At 34.5% G+C, this 19471-nt stretch overlaps 1 protein-coding gene and 1 non-coding gene across 2 annotated transcripts in view; both read right to left on the bottom strand.

Annotated features, from left to right (window-relative positions):
* The window catches only part of Negr1 (neuronal growth regulator 1), an 862817-nt gene that overhangs the window by 586587 nt on the left and 256759 nt on the right, over positions 1–19471 (bottom strand). The gene's annotated exons all lie outside the window — the stretch shown is intronic.
* On the bottom strand, positions 1712–1818 carry LOC122113098. The gene has a single exon (XR_006148377.1). It is a non-coding gene; the product is annotated as a U6 spliceosomal RNA (small nuclear RNA).

Raw genomic sequence — 19471 nt, 5'->3', positions numbered from 1 at the left:
CCATTTGTTAGGCACTGGAAAGACTTGGAAAAAAATTAAGTGAAGCTAGCCAGACCCAAAGAAACATAGGCCCCATGGTTTCCCTTATTTTACAAGACTTAATATATGTCTAAGATAATCTTAACAAATGAGCAGAGAAGCTCAAAAGCTATGTACATATGATCATATAAGATGATGCTAAGCAAAATGAACTCCAAGATATAGATGCAAGAGGGTTTTTTGTTGTTGTTTTTAATGTACTATGTGATTTTTGTTTTGTTTCTTTTGTATGTTCTTCCTTCTATGGTATATTCCCTGTTGTCACTGTATTTGATGTTGTTACCCTGTATCTTGTATATGCATTTATCTAATTTGGGGAGGAGAAGGGGAATAATAAAATGCTGAAACAAGGACACAGGATGACCCATTGCCATAATGAGATTCACAAGACACTATGTTGGGAATGAACTTTATAATTTGTGAGTGGGGAGAGGAATGGGGGTGGGGGAAGGTAGAGATAATAGGAGAAAAACTTAGAAAGAGGCAACAATGCTGGACAAGAAATGTACTTATTACCTTACTCATGCAACTCTAATCCATCTGTACAGCATCTTTACCATAAAATTAATTTTTAAAATAATAACTGCCTTTTAAAAACTACATTAAATAATTCAGTCAAACATAAAACAGCAAGACACACAAAAATCTGTTAATTATTGAGTACGTTGAGTACATTTCTTTTTTTATTGTTTTTTTTTTATTTAAATTTTTATTTTTATTTTTTGTGAACATACTGTACAGAGGGGTTACAATTACACGGGCAAGATAATGAGTACATTTCTTATCAAGCATTGCAGCTTTCTCCTTTGTTTACCCTTCACATCCCTTCCCAGCCTTCCCCAGCCCCCCACCCAGTCCCCCCCACACACACCAAAGTTGTAAAGTTCGTTTTTGACATGACAACTTGTATTTCTCATAGTTGCATTGGGTCCACCTGTATCTTTAAACGACTTGTTTTTCCCCATCTCCTCCACAAATTATACCGACATCAAATATACTAAAAGCAGGGGTTGTACTGTAGGGGAGGGACATACAAAGCTACAAAGAAATAATCTTATAAATGAGTTAGAAACAAATGCATGACAGAAAAAAACATTTAAATACTTATCTAAGGGTTCATTTTCCTAACATCACATTATCTGATCTTTCCTGCTTGACTCATACATATACTAGATATTGCAAATAAGGGAAACCATGGGACCATTATTTCTTTGGGCTTGGCTTACTTCACTTAATATAATTTTTTCCAAGCCTTTCCATTTCCTAACAAATGGGAAAATGTCATTCTTTCTGATGGAGGCATAGAATTCCATTGTGTATATATACCACATTTTCTTGATCCATTCATATACTGAGGGACATCTGGGTTGGTTCCATATCTTAGCTATGGTAAATAATGCTGCAATAAACATAGTTGTGCTGGTAGCTTTAGTGTGGTCTTGTTTGTAAACATTTGTGTAAATGCCCAAAAGTGGGATTGCTGGGTCATAGGGGAGCTCTATGTGAAGTCTTTTCAGGAACCTCTATACTGCTTTCCAAAGTGGTTGAACAAGTTTACACTCCCACCAACAATGAAGTAAGGTTCCCTTCTGTCCACATCCCCTCCAGCATCTGTTGTTGTTAGAGTTCTTGATTATAGCCATTCTAGCTGGGGTGAGGTGGTATCTCAATGAAAAATATGGAATGCTTCACGAATTTGCGTGTCATCCTTGCGCAGGGGCCATGCTAATCTTCTCTGTATCGTTCCACTTTTAGTATATGTGTTGCCGAAGCGAACACGAGTACATTTCTTTTTAAACACTGTTACCCCTCCTTCATTTCTCCCACTTACCCCTCCCCAACTCTTTCCCCACAAGTTGTATAGTTCATTTCCAACATAGTGTCAAGTGAATATCATTTCATTAGTTCATCCTTTGTCCTGCTGTTTCTGTGTACTCATTACATTACTTCTGTAACTGGAACCCTACTGAGCATCAGCTTTACAATAAAGATATAAAAAAATATTAAGAACACTTTGAATTTGAATTCAGTTTCCCTTTCTATCAAAGGTAATACCTGTAAAATCTATGAAAATTTGACACACAAAAGTTAAAAATATTCATATGTAACTGTAACATTCTGTATATCATCTTGACAATAAAATTAAATTACAAAAGAAGTTGGAAAAATTATTAACCACTTGCAAAATAGAAAAAAGATAAAAAAGAACATAATAACTTAGGAATTATCTTCCATCTTACATATTAAAATGTTCAGAATATTTTAAACACATGAAAATAGGCTGGGTGTGTTTGAATTCTCTCCCTTCATTGTGTCTTTAAATGATGGAAATATTTCTCTGTGACTGTAGATGATCAAATCATTGTAGCAAGCATTTCATGTGGACTAGTTCATTTAATCTTCATAGGGTTGTTATACAAGAGTATAGAGAGATTAAGTATTTCCTCCAAGGTTCTATCAGTGACAAATTTTCTAAGTGGGATTTAAATGTGAGAAACATAATACTACATAACTGAATGGTATACTTTAATAAAGTTTCTAGTGGGAAGATGAAGAGTATATCCATGTCTTCAATTTTACATGTAATAACTTTGAAAATGTGTGGACAAATCTATTATATACGAACATAATTTTATAGTCTCTAGAAATGGTAACTATAGAGAAAGGCATAAGAAAAAGGCAAACTAACTTAATCTCTTTGAATCCATTAAGAATTCCATTTATTTTACATCAATGGATCCCCCCAGCTATGTGGAAAATTAGGATATTTGATGGACTTGTTTATTCACTCATTGGTAGACAACTTGTGATGTGCATTGTACTTGGAAGTGCATTGTACTTGATAAAATAATTTTCTCAAACCATCAGGGTTTCTTGTGTTTTAAATGAAGTTAACTATGCTCATTGGAGGGAAGTTGTAAAGGGCAGTAGTTGAAATCTAGTAGCTGAGAAAATGTATAAGAAAATATCATAAAAAGGAAAAAGAAAAACTTCAGTTCTCATGAAACTGAAAATACTCAAATATTTATCCTTATTTATTTGCTTTCCAATCTCATCTGGAAAGACATAACTAATTAAATTTGGTTTCAGTGTGTGAGAATTCCGTATGTGGTAGGGTAATTGTTTTTATCATTTCATAAAATATAGCTCAGCTACAAAAACGTTTAATCCTCTAAATCCAGGATATTTATCACCAGCTTAAAATTGGGCTCCAGGCCTTCACTGCAGCTGGTCATTAATCTACCAGATATGTTCCACACAATAGTGCATTATGAGATTGTAAAAGAAACATTTCTCTTTGCCTAGTCAATGCTCTAAGTTTTCTTTTCTGCTTCTTTGGATGCTACAACTTGAAGTCAGTTGATTGTGATTTGGCACTTCTGGTTATCACCCTGTAAAGTAGCCTTCACTCTGTATGTATTCCCTCTCAACCCACTTGGCCCTGTCCTGCCTTCCCTGCTCCTTTTCTATCTTTTTCCTCTTCATATACTCTGCAGCAACATATACAATGAAGGCTTTCCAAATTCTAGACACATGCAGAGAGGTTCCATGTTACTAATACATGGAACCAATGTAATCTAGGTAAAACAATGTTTTTTAAAAATAAAATTGAAGTGTCTGATTTTTCTAAAGCACCTATATATGAGAAACCCTCCTTTGCTCTTTCCTGTCACAGAGGTTTCATTGGGACTTTGTAATGTTCAATATTTATTTATTTACTTATTTTCTTTGGGGGGGTTTGAGAGGCATGGTGTAGGAGTTTGAGCTCATGTTTGCTATGCAGTCACTGTACCTCAAAAATACTCTCAGATTTGGAGATTTCAAAAGATATCTCTCACCATTACGTTTAAGGTGCTACTTTCTTAGACTGTAACTGTCCTTTCTGAGGTCAGTCAGAATCCTTCAGTCTTTCTTCACACACTGTAAAGATCTTTTGTGAAAAAAGGCAGCGATGATTTTTCAGCAGACAACTGCAATTAAAAACAAACCTATGTGGTCACTTGTAAAGAGCTAGAAGTAAAAAAAAAAAACTCTGCTAGCTTTGCTTTGGTATTGATATTGTTAAGCAGAAATTTTAAATCAGAAGATTCAGAGCTTTAAAACAATTTTGAGTTTTTATGTGTAAGAAATTTCCAGAAAGGAATGCTTTCTATCTCTGGGATCAAACTGGCTAAGAAGTAACTACATTGCCCCTTCAACAGGATGGTCTTATCAGACACACCAGAATTCCTAAAGTGCTAATGTCCATTGCTCTCTGAGAGCTGCTTAATTCTGTGTGTTCTATAGCTTTCACTTACTGAGTCCAGATAAAAGAAACAAGCTGTAGAAATAGCAAGCAGTGAAAAAACTACTCGAAGGTTTCAATCAAGGCCTGGTGTCAGCTTCACATCTGGCACACACATACACAAAAAGAAGAGATAAAGAGATAGGCAGGACAGAAAGTGGGAAGCAACAGCTACCAGGGAGAAATACAGACCTCTCACATGGCAGTGATCTGTAGAGAGAGTAGGCAAAGGGAAAGGCAGTGCAAGAATAAGACTAAATAATGCCAACCAAATAGCACACTGCTGAGCAAAGAAAGAAAGGGGCCAGAAACAGAATGCAGGACATTGACCCTCTCTCTTACTACTGCAGAAACATGAATGTGCCTACTGGCCTTCAATGATCCAATTTATTTGATTGCACAAGGACAGAGCACATTGGAGGCGATAAGACAGAAACATATCCCACACAGCATTTCAACTACCATGGAGCAGTAGGAAAATAAACACCCCCACTTGTAGCACAAAAGGGAAAATTACATCTATTCATGGTCAGTGGGAAATCTCTGGAATAATATGAAGAACTGACAGAATCAGCGGAATTTTTTTTTTTTTTTTATAAAACCTGCTTTATCAAAGCCACTTACTTTCGGAGGCTCGTTTCAGTTCCTTTCCCGTACAATTAACTCTGAAAGGATGTGTACAGAAGAATCAGCATTGCCTCATGGAATTTGAAAGAGTAGTCCCAGATTCCAAAAGGATGAATGGGAGCCTACTTTTGAAATGATTTGGAAATCCTTCTACAACCCTAAACTATTAATAAAGAAAGATTCTGTGGCTTGTTCCCTAAGTCTACTCATTGTCAGGCTACAGATGATCCTGCCCAAGGAACCGCAGGCTTCATGAATGCTGCTGTGTTAACAGTAAAGTGGAATTCATGATCCTTTTGACACACCATGCCAGCCAGGCTTTGCATCAGTTTTCTCCTTGGCTACTAAATTACAATCAGGTAACTGAATCCCTCCCTCCAATCACAAAAAGTCATAAAGGTTACAGGCCAGAGACATCTATGTTAAGGAAAAGAAGAAGCACAAGGCGTGATGGGATGGATATGAAGAATAGGAAGAGAATAGAAACATATGTTTTGAAGTGACTATATAAAACAGGAGATGCAAAAAGTCAAGGTGCTGGAATGAAAGCCGATTGGAATGTTTGTGTAGAGTTTACAAGGATATACATGCAAAATATGTTTATTATATTAAAGCTACCTGGCTAGAGAAATCGAAGAGAACAAGTTTTAAAAACCTTCTATTGGCAACATAGAGTTTAATAGAAAATACAATGGCTATGAGACTGCATGGCATACAATTGGCTTGCAACTTAAGGAAAGGCTTGCATTTTTCTCATCTTTCTCTAAGGTTGCCAGAGGTTACCAGACTTGAATGAATATAAGCTACAGCTTGGGTTCAAAATGCCTTCTTTAGAGGTATTTTTTTTTATTTTTTGAGCAACTTGTAACATATGTGAAAGACTAATAATGTGAGATGAATCAATTTGGGAGCTGAAAATAAGAATATTGGAATTAGGAAGAAGATTCAAGTCACTGTGCCTGACAAAGCAGGAGAAAATGCTGTGTAGAATGTACATTTGTAATGTCAATATCATGGGCTCTATCCAGATGAATAGAAAAGGCACTCATTGACTGAGAAACATTTGGATGATTCACAATAACCTAATAATGTTCTATTTCAACATTTTTTCATCTCAAACATCCAGATTATTTTTTTTCTGAAATCATTAAATAAGAGGAGCAGGCAAAACAATGTGTAGGGGTGAGTACTAAAAAAGAATGAAGAATGGAATGAAAGAAGTTAGAGTGCGGAAGACCTGCTTTGCCATTTAATCAAATTTGCCTAAGCTGATCTTGTCAGTTTGTACACAGAGGTGACAGGAGTCCCTGGGTACATGTAAACCTAAACACTTGTTTACCAGCTTTCCACTCCCACAGCTGTTCAATGAGAATAAAATAAATGAGAACAACATTTAAAAAATGCATCTAGTAGCTATTTGCCCAGGGAAATAAGACAAGTGGCTATTTCCAAAGCTGATGTACCAGGTCAGAATACTCAATGTATGATAAAAATTAATGAGCCAGTAAGTGATCCAGCTGCAGGTCTGATCAATCCAACCACTGCGCTTTGTGTGGCCTACATAGAACGAATGAGTAATGGAGCTTCTATAACAGCAAGAATTATTAAAGATTTTAAGCCACCCTTAAAAATATTATCCAAGTCCATTAAAAATGTCTTGCTAGGATATATTATAATAATCTTCAGGAAAATAAAACCTACAGCTGATAATAAAGTGTACTGATCACTATGGTACTAAAAGCATTACTAATTATTTTTATTAAGTGTTACTGGTCAGTATGTTTCTAACACGTTTAACAAGAAGCCTTTCTTTTTTTTTCACATTGTGACTCTCTCATTCAAACTGTTGTTCAAGTTTCTCATTTATATATCATGTATATTGTTGTTTCACCAAGTAGTAACTTGTCATATATAAATCCTAGTGTACTGGCTGTTTAATATGAACCTTTGATCTCTGATGCACATCAAAAAAGGAAATAATCTATCATGGCCTATGTATAAGAGCATATCATTTGAAAGAGAGTCATTATTAATAAAAATTTCATCTTTCTACCTATTTTATCATATTACTATTGTTTATTATTATTAAAAAACATTCATAATTTTTCTGGAGTATCTACAATGCTAATTTTTTTTCACAGAATTCAAATGGTTCTAGTATAAGTGCTTAAAAACCTACTGACTTTACGTAGAGAAGTTCATCTTTTACAGCTATCAGAATATTACAAGTTAGTTGGAATAACAACAATTTCAATTTCTTCCAGGACACTATTTTTTAACATATAAAGTAAAACACTGTAGTTATCTGTTGTTCTATATCTGTATCATACACATTTGCATACATTTCTTATTTATTTATCTATCTTCAAAGACTTTTTAAGGGATGGATAGATTCATTTGAGGGGTGGGTATTTGATGAACATTTAATGAGCTCCTACTTTATTCTTAGTCATTGTTAAGGATATTGCTTATATCTAAGTTCATATTGGTTATGCTGCTCTGAGAAAATTGTCCACATAAACATAAGATAAAATCTAAAATAGATTTTAAATATTTGGTTTACATAATTTTGAATAATGTGTGGTTCTACTCATCAAATGATAGTAATTTACTGAGATTATAAAACATTAGCCTTTTAGAGCAATCCTAGAATAGTAAACCACAGACAATATTATTCAGAAAAATGAAGAATGTAAATTATCACTAGATACATCTGTAATGTACACTATTTTTCATCATACAACTCATTCTCTACTCTTCTGTTGAGTCATTCTGCAACTTCTTTTTGGAGAGAATTCTTGTTCCATACATATATAAATGAAACTATTTCTTAAATACTATAATGAACCTCATAAATCTGTATCTCTAGATAATATATATAATTAATGATCAGTGCATGTTCACAGATGCTATAAATTCAATATGTTCAAGTGAACAATCTTTCTCAGAATCAATATTGCTCATTTTATGTATTTCTTCTCTTCAAATATATCTTGTCATTAAAAAAAATATTTCTTATATAACGTAAATTCTTTAGCTGAGGTGGTCACAAATGCTTGTTTTCACCACAGTAATGATTCCTAAATGAGTTCTTCAACTCTACTTTTTAAAACTTAAAATGTACTCTCCAGTTTCCTGTTAAGAGTTAGCTTTCACATTAGTTCCCTAATACTTCTTAATGGTAAATAATGGATTTTATATTTTAGAATCCTGTTTTCCTGTCATTTGGCCTAATATGAGCTCTTGACACCCATCTGTTCCTTTTCAGATTCTAGTCCCACTTACTAGTAGCAAACACACATTCTGTTTAAAGTCATAGGAAGCATATTTACTTCCCAAACAGGGCACACATTGTACTACCATTCCCTTGCTAATGCTGCTCCTAAAATGTCTATACCTCTTCACCATATGAGCATTTCTTTGAACACAGAGCTCAGCTTCTATGTTGCTGACTAGCCTTTCCTACTATGCTATCTCATCACCATTTATCCAAGTGCATTTCTCTCCATGCCTACCAACTTTTCCTTATCCCCTTAGTGTACTAGCTTGTAAGTTATTTGAGAGAAAGGACCAAGCATGCAACTTTATATTCCAAACTTAATCTATTATATTTATGGAATGCCAGTAAATTAACAAATGAGGACACTGCAGTTAAGTACTATTATACTGCATCTGCTGCTGATATGCATGATGGTCTCACATTTGGAGAATAATATTAATATCATGGGTACTATTATGAAAAACATTACATATGTGTGAACATTATTATTTTACTATAGAAAAAGTTACTGCTGATATTTTCAAAATATACCAACATATTTTTATAAAAATGATTATTTAATTGTATACTACTACAAAATTCCAAAATTACTCCATTCAAACCTTCTTGAATATTTTGAGGATTCACTGATAATATTCTTCAAACTATCATTGCCTTTTTATAGAGAAGCACTTGTAGAAATAAAACGAAGGACATTCCTATAATTTTGTTTGTTTATTTTTTGTTGCGGTCCTGGAACTTGACTCAGGGTATGAGCACTGCCCCTGGGCTATTTTGCTGAAAAGTACCACTCTACCACTGTAGCTATGGCTGCACTTCTAGCTTTTTTGGTAGTTAATCTGAGTTTGATGATCTTTTCTTTTTTTTTTAAATTGTTTTTTTTATTGTGAAAATACTGTACAAAGGGATTACAGTTACATGAACAAGGTAATGAGTATATTTCTTATCCAGCATTGTTGCCTCCTCCTCTGATTTTCCCCTACCATCCCTTCCCTCCCAACTCCTCAGCTACCCCCAACCCACCACACCTAAATTGTAAAGGAAGAAAAAACTAACCACAAATTAAGGACACAAGTGATTTTTTCTTTATTGCTATTGTTTCTAACGTATTTATAAGGTACCATGTGATTTTTTTTGTTGCTTTGTATGTCACTCCCCCATGATATAACCCCTGTTTTCATTATATCTGATGTTGGTAAAATTTGGGGAGCAGATGGAAAAAAACAAAAGTTTTAAATAGGGATACTGATTGACCCATTGCAACAATGAGATGTACAGATGCTATGTCGAAAGACTGGGAGGAAGGGTGGGAGGGGAAGAGAGAGGGTCTAAAGTTGTGGAAATGGGAGGGAAGGGGTGGTAGGGGAAAAACAAAGGAGGAGGCAACAATGCTGGATAAGATAGGTCCTGTGGTTTCCCTTATTTGCAATAGCTAGTATATGTCTGAGCCAAGCAGAAAAGGTCAGATGAGTTGATGTTAAGTGAAATTAACCCCAAGGTAAGTATTCAAATGTTTTTTTCTTGCTTGCTATTGTTTCTAACATATTTATGAGATGATTTTTTTGTTGCTTTGTATGTCCCTCCTCCATGGTATAACCCGTTTTCACTGTATTTGATGTTGGTATAATTTGTAGAGGGGAAGGGAAAAAACAAATTGTTCAAATAGGGATACAGGTGGACCCATTGCAACAATGAGATGTACAAGACATTATGTCAAAAAACGAACTTTACAACTTTGGCGGGGAGGGAGGGGGTGGGAAATGAGAATGGATGGGAAGGAGAAACAAAGGAGGAGGCAACAATGCTTGATAAGAAATGTACTCATTACCTTGCCCATGTAATTATAACCCCTCTGTACAGTATTTTCACAATAAAGAAAGAAATGTAATTATAACCCCTCTGTACAGTATTTTCACAATAAAGAAAGAAATGTACTCATTACCTTGCTCTTTTAATTGTAGACCCTTTGTAAAGTATTTTCACAATAAAAAAATCTTATTAAAAAAATTGTGTCCTTATTTTGGGTTTCATTTCGCTTAACATCATCTTATCTAACCGTTTCTGCTTGTCCCAGACATATGCTAGTTATTGAAAATAAAGGAAACCATGGGACCTATGTTTCTTTGTGCCTGGCTTACTTCACTTAATATAATTTTTTCCAAGTCTTTCCATTTCCTAACAAAAGGGACAATGCCATTCTTTTTGATGGAGACATAGAATTGCATTGCGTATATAAACCACACTTTCTTGATCCATTCATCTACTGAGGGGCATGATGATGTACAGAGGGGTTACAGTTATATGAGTAACATAATGAGTACATGTTTTGTAGAGCTTTGTTACCCCTCCTTTGTACTTCTCCTACTATCCCTTTCCCCCACCTTCCCCACTCCCCACATTGAAGTTGTCATTGTAAAGTTCGTTTCCAACATAGTATCTTGTGAGTATCACTGTTGCAAAGGGTTATCCTGTGTTCTTGTTTCAGCGTTTTATTATTCCCCTTCCCCTCCCCAAATTGGGTAAATACAAGATGCAGGGTGCCAAAATCAAATACAGTGACAACATTATTTTTATTGAGACTAATTAATTCATGCTATAGACATAGGCCTATCACAAAATGGATCCTTGCAATTTCTTGGGATTATTCATGTATGCCTTTCTATTTTTTTTCTAAAGTGATATTCTAAGCTTTTTCTTAAAGACCCCTGGAGGATATAATCAATCCCTTTGTTATTAAGGAGATTTCTTTTTCAATGTCATGGGAAAATAACAATCATTAAGAGGAAAATTCTCAACATCTTTCCAACCATCTCCAAAGTATTTTTGAACTTTTACACAACTGTCCCTCCAGCAAAATATGCTATCTTCTAAGACTAACATAATCTTGATCCAATTCCTTCTAGCCTTCTCTCATCAATCCTCCTCACCAGGGGGAAATCTTTAATCTTTTATTCCTACAAAGTTCCAGCCACTATGAAAGGATCAAGAGACATAACAATAAATAAGATTATCTTTGCTTTCAAAGAGATTGCTGTCTTTGTCACCCACATCTGTCTCTTTTGAGCTTTGACCTCTATTTCTGAGTAAAGTGCTTTCTACAGTTACCAAAGATCTCTCTGTTGACCTTTTCCCATTCTTTGTTTTCTTTAATCCTTTTTGAGACTTGTCCATTTGTATCTTTGGTATTCTGTTTCTAGATCTCCTCCTTCCATTTTCTTACTGTAACTCACAGAAGAGAGGCATGCTCCATTGCTTTCTTTTTCTCCATTTCTTTCTAGATACTCTAATTGCATGGTATTAATGTTACCTCTATTTGAAGTCTTTCAAAGCGAAATACCCAGTTTCCATTTCAAGTCTCAGCTTCAGCTTTATATCTCAATATATATTATTAAATAACTTGCTACTACCAAAAATTCAAAAAGTTATTCTAGTTTTTACCAAAGGTTAGTTTTCTTGAACAAAGTGCTTATTACCCAAAATTCAAATACACTGTATTTCTCAAGAATGGATTTCTCAGTTTATGCCTAAAACTCTCTGGTTCTTTTGAGGTCTCTAAGTATCAACAAAACTGTATTAGTCCACCAGGATTGAAATACTCTTGTAATTCTTGCATAATGTTTAACAAGTTCAATGACAGATTTTAGTGTTAGATTTTTCCACTGGTCTTGTGTACTGCAAGATCTCATGATCTTATGCTTACATTCATGTAAATTGTGTCCAACTGCCCTTTTTTAAATTTTGACGTGTTTTCCAAACTCCTTCTTTGTTACTATCTGCTTTCCATTATCAGGGATTAATTTACATTTCTACATTTAAATTATACTATTACTGCCTCTTTCAAACTATAGGCACAATAGCTTACTTCAAATACTTTAAACTGTAAAGCAGAATGTTTCCAATAAAAGTGTAATGTCACTCCTATAAGTGTGCCAAGAAAAACCTTAAGGGAACTTCCAGCTCATACCTTTAATCCTAGCTAATACAGAGGCTGAGATCTGAGGGTCACATTTTGAAGCCATCTGGAACAGGAAAGTGTGTGAGACTTTTATTTCCAATAACATACACACGCACATGTACACGTGCTCATGCGCACACACACACACACACACACACACACACACACACACACACGTGTGCACTGGCACTAGAAGTGGGTTTGTGCCTCAAGAGATACAACACTATAAAAAATTCATGGACAGAGCCCAAGGGGAAACAGCACAATAAAAAAGTAAGTAAACAAATAAATAAACACACAACTACCCTTTTTTGATATTCTTCAAATAGTGCTTATTACTATTTAAAATCAAGAATATTATTCTTTCCAGTGGTTTATTAGAGAATAGAAAATACAGAGCCTATTATAAGACCATGCATAACTCTGATTCAAATAAACTTACATTGCACTTTTTCTTTCTTACAAGTAATGATAAAATTCAAATTCTGTTTGGAATGACTTGTTACTTTTTTGTTACATTGGTGTGAATTATTTTTCTATTTAATTGTTAAACTATAGTGAACTCCCAGCATCTAGATTTCATAATGCTTATCAATTTCAAAATTCTGCATAAGGTCTGACACTGTGATATATTCCTAAAATCAGCAGACTATCTTTTGTTTGTAAGAGTTTAAAGATTTTTGCAGCATTACTTACCATAGCTAAGATGGAACCAACTCAGATGCCCCTCAGTAGATGAATGGATCAAGAAAATGTGGTATATATACACAATGGAATTCTATGCCTCCATCAGACAGAATGACATTGCCCCATTTGTTAGGAAATGGAAAGACTTGGAAAAAATTATATGAAATGAAGTAAGCCAGGCCCAAAGAAACATAGGTCCCATGGTTTCCCTTATTTGCAATAACTAGTATATGTCTGAGTCAAGCAGAAAAGGACAGGTAAGTTGATGTTAGGGAAATGAACCTTAAGATATGTATTCAAATGTTTTTTTTTTTTCTTTCATGCGATTGTTTCTAACACATTTATAAGATTCTTTGTTGCTTTGTATGTCCCTCCCTCATGGTATAACCCCTGTTTTCACTGTATTTGATGATGGTATAATTTGTGGAGGGGAAGGGAAAAACCAAATAGTTTAAATAGGGATACAGGTGGACCCATTGCAACAATGAGATGTACAAGTCATTATGTCGAAAACGAACTTTACAACTTTGTTGGGGGGAGGGAAGGGGGAAGAGGATTGGGGGGGCGGGGAGAGAATGGGAAAGGATGGGAAGAGGAAACAAAGGAGGTGGCTACAATGCTGGATAAGAAATGTACTCATTGTCTCCCATGTAATTGTAACCCCTCTGTACAGTATTTTCACAGTTAAAAAAAAAAGTTTAAAGATTTAAGTCAATTCTTAGATCTTATCATTGTAAAGCTAAGGAGCTTTACACATGCATACAAAATAACACTTTATTTTGTTTTCACGTTGAGGATTGAATCTGGGTCTTATGCATTTGTGTATCCCAGTTAAAGGGCTCTACCACTGATCTACACTCCTAAAATAACATCGGTACTTTAAATTATCAATCTTTGTGTGCGTGTGTGTGTGTGTGTGTGTGTGTGTGAGAGAGAGAGAGAGAGAGAGAGATTTTGTATAAATTCTCTAAATTTCTGATACACCATCTACTAATTGAGATAAATGTTACATGTACGGTATTATAGTATATATGAACATTATCTATATATGAGATATATAACACAATTATTAATTGCATACACACATATACACACACTTTTAGGACTAAAGTTATGTATGCTATTCCATATATATTTACTGAAGATCTGAATGTGTACATCCATACACATAAATTCACTTCATTTGTATCACTTTCTTTTCTAAGTCAAAAGCTAAATAACTCATAGTATATCATCTGCCACAAATTAAATGAACTATATAGTTTTATTAATTGTAAGAATATATGAATGAATGTATTGGTTTCGATTCCATCATGTATGGAATGTACAAATGTCAGAATTTCTTCTGGTTTTTAGTTTTGCCTTACTGACAGATATCAATTTCTAAGCTGTACTTCTGAGTCACAATTATTTTGACATCCTAAAATTACAGGGCTGAGAAGGAATACAAGAATGCCCACTCTAGGCTTCAGGGAGGCCATCATTACTTGGGAAAAAAAAAACGTCTATTTTAAAAGAGTTCAACTTTGAATAGGGTTTCATACCTGCCCTGTTCACTCAACTCTTTCATGTTTAATAATGTCCATTATTAGTTTCTGCAGACAGTTCTGAGATTACCTTTCAAAGTAATTGAACCATTACTCCACCTCCACCATCATTTTTTCTTGTAAAAATGACATACCACCAGAAGTTTTAAGAAAGTTAAATATATAAGAATACTCAGAGAAAATGACAGTGGAATCTAGACTTCAGAAATGTAGGATTCCTCTATTTACAAGCATCAATTTTCACTCAGGTTTGTTGGTTCTCTCATCTGAAAACTCCTAAGGCACACTTTTCCCCATTCTCATGATTCTAGTGTTTTTGCATGTCAATTACTGAATTTCTCTCCTCTGAACTCTAGGCCTTGCCTTTCCCTGCAATCATTTTCAGCCAAGATAATTACTTAACTCTCACTTTGTTTATAGACTCTCAATGATTCTTCTTAGCTTTTGAGGAGTTTGCCTTAAAACCCAGAATTAGCTATGTTTAATACTTCATAAATAGCTTCAAAATTCTTTTTTTGTGTGTTTAAATTGTCTTCTTTTGCTGAAAAGACTTGAAAAGTGGCATCAATAATAGAGTTTCTATTTGTTTGAGTCACTTTATGGTGAGCTAAGCATAGAATAAATTTATAATTTTTAAATAAAATTATTCATTTTGAAGTTTGGGGCATTAATGAAATTCTAGACTCCTGGTTTTTTTCTTGTCACAGCGTCTTAAAACTTAATATAAGATAGTTTTTTATTATGTTTAAAAATTCTCAAGTGGCTTCAGTAGAAGAATTAATGCCTGGATTTAAATTCATTCTTTCTTATCTTCATATTGTTTTACTATATATAATAAAGAGAAAGTAAGTTATGATTCCAATAAAAAATCATATTTGTTGATTTTTGGTGTTACTTTAACAACTCTTTCAGATAAGGTATGGGAAATTTGTTATAAAGTCAGAAAAATTCATAGTAAAATATTTAACTATAGCCATGAGAAAAAAATGTGCCCTTCCTCCTCCTCCGCCCCCACTCCCAATCTCATAACTACTTTTAGCACTTTTAGGGAAATCTTAACAGTCTCCAGATTTTGAGAAACGGGTAGACTTCTTTTAACTTCATTATCTGGGAAAACAGAATGAGTTGAATATCAGCTCATTAACAAATCCTGAACAGGAGCCTATAGTCCAGTGAGATGACAGATATTGTCCTTAGAGAGCAGTATATCAAAGCACATAATTGTATGGCAGTTCTTTATTGTATATCTTTCTTATATATGTACGGACCAAATGTTTGATGCGAGTTTAAGGAATTGGTTGAAAGAGTGTTAAACAAGGAAGTAATATAAAATGTAACATTCTTAGTATTAAGCAATAATAACGTCCTTTGGATTACTTCCTCCTCTTAAATATAAATCAGTTCTAACATACCTAAATGCAACCCTGCAATTCATTCAATATACAAATTGCCCCAAAGAGCTGACCACAGATCCCTGATGTTTTCTGTAAAGAATGCAAAAGACCAATCAAGTGTAAACTACTGGGCAGTTCTATGAGTTCTAAAAGTAATTATTGTGGGTGGGTTAAATTTTGAAAGCATATAAAAATGTTTGGGAAATGGCACATATTATAAACCTGTATAACTGTTTCAGAGTAGCGTTTAAAATAAAGCAATATTCAGACTGGTACTTTAAAAGTCAGCAAATTACAATTTAAGAACAATGTTTTACAGAAAAAAAGTGTTATGTTTAAATACTCACTTTATTAGAAGCTTTCTTCAACATGGGTTCAACCTCATGTACATTACAAACACTGAGGTATGTTTAACATCTCTAAAACCTGTCTGAGTTTTGGGCGGGTAGGTCAGTGTAACAAACCAGTTGGTATCCTGCTCTGCTGGGTATAACACTGGCTTTTACACCCGAACTCAAGCTGAAGCAGAATATGAAAAGGCAGCCTATCCGTAATTATGCAATGCCAATAGAAAAGAACCTGGCAGGAATTCATTGGAATCTTAAAAAGAGGGTGGTGGTGGGCATGCACCATGGGCTCCAGTGGCTTATGTTTGTAATCCTAACTATTCAAGGGGTTTAGATCAGAAGATCTTGGTTCAAGGCCCACCTGGTCAGAAGAGTCTGTGAGATACCTATATCCAATTAACTAGAAAAAATGCAGAACTGGATTTGTGAATCAAGTGGTAGAGCAGTACACATGAGCAAGCAAGCCCAGGAAAAATGCGAGGCCCTAAGTTTAAGCCCTAGCACCTGCTTCCCCTACCCCCTTCCAATCATAATCAAGAAAAAGGATATATTACTAGAACAGGAAAGCACAGAGAAAGGAAATAGGATAGTATAGTAAATTAAATTAAAGATACTGTAACACCCTCCATGCCCCCCCCTCACCCCACAAAACAGTGGCTTAATACTGTAATCCTTGCTATTCAGGCAGTGGAGATCCAGATGATGGCCCAAGTCCCTCATGGACAGGTTAGCTGGTCAGTAAGACTATGTCTCCAAAGTGCCAGACTGGAATGTAACTCAGATGGAAGAATTTATCCTAAGAAGCCAAGTTAGTGTAAGTCCCTTATTCAAACTCTAGTATGGCTAAAAATTAATAATTGATATACAATAAATAAAAAGCTAAAGTTTGATACTTAGGGAAAAAAAGCCTATGGGAAAGAACCCATTAAGTGTAACAGGATTAAATTTTGTTTCTATTATACTAAAATAAAAAATAATTCAACTAATTACCTCAATTCATAATATCAAGAAAAAAATCACAAACTGAATTGACTAAAATTCTGGTACTTTAAAAAATCAGTACTAGATCATTTCAATGTTATCAAAAACTCTCAATGTTTATAAGAAGCAAAACTATGAAGAATCAAGATATCACAATTAAATTTTCCAGTTATCTATTGAGCACCTCAAAATAGACTTACAGCACTCGTGTTAAAGGATAAGAAAAGTGCAGGAAGGGATGGATTGAGAGTAATGGATGAAATATTGTTGAAAGGAGTGACATTTGTAAACATGCATTATATTTGGAAACTGCTTTGTACAGCTTTTTAAAGATAATAAAAAAGTATGAAGCCAAAAATATTACTGAATTAATTTCCTTCTACTCCATGGGTGACTAGGTATATGTTTATGATATTTAACTTACTTGCTCTTGTACTTACTTAGCAGTTTGTATCCTTCTAACATAAAGTAGTAACTAGCATTAACAACTCAAACTCATGCCAATACCATGATTGGGAGTTGTCTATGATCAATGAGCCCTTAAACTAGCTCTGTTTATTATGCTTATTTGGGAATATATTTCTTCTATTGTATATACAAAAGTAGAGACTACACAGAAGAAAGTTATGAGCACAGTGAATGCAAAACTGAATCCACCATAAAGACAACCCTGAGATACCACCTTACCCCAGTCAGAATGTCCCACATCCACAAATCAGCCAACGACAAATGCTGGAGGGGATGTGGAGAAAGAGGAACCCTATTACACTGCTGGTGGGAATGTACACTTATAAAACCACTTTGGAAAGCAGTCTGGAGAGTCCTTAAAATGCTAAAGATTGACCTCCCTTAGGACCCAGTCATACCACTTCTAGGCATCTACCCTGAACAACAGGAACCAACATACAAGGACACGTGCACCTCCATATTTATTGCAGCACTGTTCACAATAGCTAGGATATGGAAACAACCCAGATGCCCCACCACAGATGAATGGATCCAAAAATTGTGGTATCTATACACAATGCAATATTATGCAGCCATTAGAAATGACAAAATAATGGCATTTGCAGGGAAACGGATGGAGCTAGAAGGAATCATGTTGAGTGAGGTAAGCCAAGAGCAAAGAGACAAACGGCACATGGTCTTCCTGATAAGTGGATGCTAAATTCAAAATGTTAGGTGATACGACAAAATTAACAGGACTTAAGAAACAAAGAACTCCCACTCCTCTGGTCGAACCACTACTAAATACCCCCATGCTGCTGATCACATGTATGGTGTATATGTGTACACCGTTATATGTTATAGACTGTGATAGACAATTTGCTCCAGGAAAGTTAGAATGAACTTGTGACTTTAAATGAGCATCATTATTCCACAATACTGTGAAATTCTAGAAATTATGTAATCACTTAATCACAATTAAAAAAAAAAAAAAGAACCTCGGGGAAGGTAGGGAGGGAAGGGATGGTAGGGGGAAAACAATGGAGGGGGTAACAATGCTCAATAGGAAGTGTACTCATTACTTTGCTCATGTAACTGTAACCCTCTGTATAGTATTTTTACAATAAAAAATTAAAAAAAATAATGATGATGATGATGAAAAATAAAAAAAACTGAATCCACCACCAAAACTGAAGAAAGTTTAGCTTAATCCCAGGCCATGTAACCAAAATCAAAATTTAGTCACTAAGCTGTTCCTGTAATCTAAGCCATAATTTAAAATCTTAATTGTTTCATCATTCACTAAACAGTAAATGTTGATATATTCTTGCTCATTATAAATTTAAAAATTTAAAGAATATGGTAAAATAACATTATTAACATTTAGAAATTGAGCATTCATATTTTATAATTAAACATATCAAGATTTGTCTTTACTAGAAATTTGTAGGATTTAAAAATTATGTATTCAAGCTTCACTTGATAGTATAACTTGAGCTAGTTTTCTAAAACACAGTTATAATAATATGTACTTCTTTTATACATCAAGAAAAGCAGGAATGCTCAGAGCTTCTAAGAAACTGCAAAAGAAAAATCACTTAGGAAAATAAAACATATAAACATATAACCACCTGCATTGTCATTTAATTTATATGTTCCACTTACCATATTCAAATATTGTACAGAGTAATGATCAAATATCCCTTTCAGATCAATCTTTTCCAATAAATATCTCACTTTTTTGTGGAAGAAGTATCTTTTGTTATCACAAGTAGAAAAGGCTTAAATTGCTGGACGATGGTGTTCACACCTGTAATCCTAGCTACTCAGGAGGCAGAGATCTGAAGATCGTGGTTCAAAGCCAGCCCAGGCAGGAAAGTTT

The sequence above is a fragment of the Dipodomys spectabilis genome, unplaced genomic scaffold (genome assembly GCF_019054845.1).
Source record: "Dipodomys spectabilis isolate Male_0828 unplaced genomic scaffold, ASM1905484v1 ptg000002l, whole genome shotgun sequence".
NCBI lineage: Eukaryota > Metazoa > Chordata > Mammalia > Rodentia > Heteromyidae > Dipodomys > Dipodomys spectabilis.
The sequence above is the reverse complement of the archived record's forward strand: the minus strand, read 5'-3'. Positions and strand labels throughout refer to the sequence as shown.